This window comes from Chrysochloris asiatica, unplaced genomic scaffold (genome assembly GCF_000296735.1).
Source record: "Chrysochloris asiatica unplaced genomic scaffold, ChrAsi1.0 scaffold00339, whole genome shotgun sequence".
Taxonomy (NCBI): domain Eukaryota; kingdom Metazoa; phylum Chordata; class Mammalia; order Afrosoricida; family Chrysochloridae; genus Chrysochloris; species Chrysochloris asiatica.
In genome coordinates, this window is record NW_006408857.1 from 340,396 (window position 1) to 343,742 (window position 3,347).

Here is a 3,347-nt window from a genome sequence, read left to right on the forward strand (position 1 = left end):
GTGAATTACATCCTTCCTTTGTAATAAATCCTTCCCTAAAAAAGAGAATAAAAGGCTGAGATAAAGTGAGTTCTGCAGGCAATGCTGTGCAATGCTAGGCAAAATGTTTGCAGATCTGTCTACCTGCCAGCTTGCATCATATCTGTGTGTCTGTCTTTTTTGTATATATTTCATCTTTCTCTTTCTCTACCACTTTCGCCACCAGATCTCCGTTCTTTGTGACACCCACACTTCCTTGTTGAGGCGGGACCCCGACATAGGACCTCGACAAATAATCATAATATTATGAACTGCAAACTACAAGTTCACCAGTTGCTCCTCAGAAACCCTATGTAGGGTCACTGTGGGTCAGAACCAACTAAACAGCACTTAACAACAACAACAAAGTTAAGTATAAACTCAGGGAATCTCTATTTCTTTTATCACCTGCACAGACAGATCTTGTAAAATACAGGTAGAAAGGAGAGGCATTAAAAATTTCTAGATAGAATGACTGGTGTGTGAATTTCTTCTCAGGCAGATACAAAGACTGTTCTTCTTCTAATGGTAAGTCTATATCTGTCTCCAGTTCATTTGTCTCAGTTACTTTTTTCTGTTTTGGGACATGTGCTGAGACTGTTTGTTGTTTTTTCTTGGACATTTTCAATAGTTAGTTGTGTTTTCAATGATTATATGACTGCATGTTGCTTTGTTGTTAAGCTTACTGAATGTCTCCTGTTGGATGTGGTCTGGAGATAGGCTTCCCTTTTCATGTCTCTTATTACTCAGCTGCAAGCTATCTTAGCAATGCTGGCTATCTGTTCAATGCCTAGCAGCTGGTATTGCCTCCTGTCTGGATGGTGGTATAGTGTGGGATATGCTGGTAGCTTGGCTATATGGCCATGATTGCTGTCTCTTCTTTGGTAATGTAGGGATAGAAAGCTCCCACTCTCAGGAAAAAAGTGAGAGCTAAAGGACAAAAACCAGAAACAATATAAAAGCAGAGACAAAAACAACCACACAAAAACAAAAATAAAACTGTAGCTGATGGTCCGGTAGCCTTTGCTGTGCAGGTCAGTTTGCATGCATGTCGGGGACCTGCCTAGACAGGGAAGTTTGGTTCACAAAAGAGATAGAGAAAGAATATACACAAAGACGCGACGAGAGAAACAAAGACACCCCGAGACCAGAGTGGATGCAAGACTGGCAGGCAGACCCTGGATTGCAGGCATCATGGCCCTGCAGGCAGTAATGCATACAGGATTCAATCTGCATCCATCTTTTATTTCAGGGAGGGATTTTACACAAAGGAAGAAGGGGATCATTAAGACAGGGTACAGAAATGAAATGTGATTAATCGTTCAAAACAGGACACAATGATTTACAGGAACAAATTCTAAAATATACATCGCAAATTGTCTTAATAATCTAACATCCTTAATTTTCCAAAAATTCAAACAAATTGTTATAAATTACTTTTTAGGCTCTGACCCTCCACCTTAACCGAACATGATGTCCTTCTCCAGCGACTGGTCGCTCCTGGCAATATGTCCTAAGTATGAGAGATGAAGTTTGGCCATCTTGGCCTGTTATAGCAGAGGCAGTTTTTCCAAAAGACAAAGCCCAATTTTGGTTTTAAACTTTTTATTGTGAATTTACTGAAGGTTTGCAGACAAGGTCATCTGTTTTACATTTAAAGTATCATGCAGTTTGATTCATCTCAATGATTGCAATCCCCTCCATGCAACAACTGTTATCCTGCTTCCTTCCTGTGATTCCTATTTCCATTTTATCTACTTCCTATCCCTTCTAAACTTAGTCCTTAGGTAAATGTTGTCCTTTTGATTTTGAGAGATTGTGAGTTCCATTGTGAGCATACCTTAAATGTTGTTGCTTCTCCTGTCCCCCTTATCTATCTATTACGTGGCTGAAAATTGGGCAATGATGGTGGGTTCCTTTTTAGACTTGAAGGGTGATAGAAAGCCATAGTCTCTCATATTCTCTTTATGAGAGGAAACCTGTTGTTGTTTTTGTTGTTCTTTAATAATTTTGAGTTTTGTTCTACATTTTCTCCCACTCTATCCAAACCTTCCAATGTAATCCCTTTCAGAACAGTTGGTAGTGGTTGCCAGGCAACAGCTTGTTCTTCTGGTCTCAGAGTCATGGTGACGCTGATGTTCAAATGTTCCATTAGTCTTTTGAACTAATTGATTCCAAGCCTCTTCAATCCCCATCACTCTTCTTTCTTTCACACATGGAAAGACAAGTGGTTATACCTTAGATGGCTGTTCGGGAGCTTTTAAGATCCCAGATGCCACTCACAAAAATAGCATGTAGAACATTGTCTTTGTGAACTGTTATGCCAATTGACAATGGAGTTCTCTGACACTATGGTCCTGAGGCCAGCAACTTATTGCCTTAAGACGTTTGATAATATTTAAAAATTTTTCATCATTTAGCCTACTGTATGTTCTACTACAGACTTCTGGTATGGCACTGTGGTCAATGTGATTGATTGCAAAGTTGGTTTGAACCATAAGATTGGTGGCTCAAGCTCACCAACTGCTCCTCAGAAATCCTATACAGGGTCGCTATGGGTTGGAACTGACTCTATGGCACTTAACAACAACAACATGTCCCATTACATTCATAGTTGTGTTTTCAGGAAAGGTGTTTCTACCCATGTAGAAATATCCTCTCTTCCCTTAAGCCATCGCATACATTCCTGTGTCTTTACCTGTCTTCCTCATTCTTCAGCCAACCTCTTTCTTCCTGAATATTGTCCTCCCCTTTCTTGCCTATTGCCCTCCCCGTCTTCTGAGTTAACATGTGTCTAACCTCTAGCCTGTGAACTAATACTCTCCCTTCTCTCTGACCCCTGGTTACCATCAAAGAAAGTTTCTTTAAGTAGGAAAATATTTTCTTGAGTTTTTACAATCATGGTCCTTTTATTTATTTGAGTAATGTCACTCAGCATTATTTCCTCCAGGTTGACCCATTTATGAATTGTTTCATAGATTCATCACTATTCTTCAACACTTCATAGTATTCCACTGTGTGTATGAACCAAAATTTCTTTATCCATTCTTCCATTGATGGGTATTTAAGCTGTCTACATCTTTTAGCTATTGTGAATAGTGCTGTGATGAACACTGTTTTGCATGTGTATACTCATACCCTATCTTCTATTTCCTGTAGATATATACCAAATAGAGGGGTTGTTTGGTCATATAATATTTATATTTCCAACTTTCTGAGGAAGCACCACACAGTTTTTCACAGTGGTTAAAAATTCTTACAGTCCCATTAGCAAAGCAGGATGGGGCAGGTCTTTCCACATCCTCATCAGCATTTGTTGTTTTCTGGGT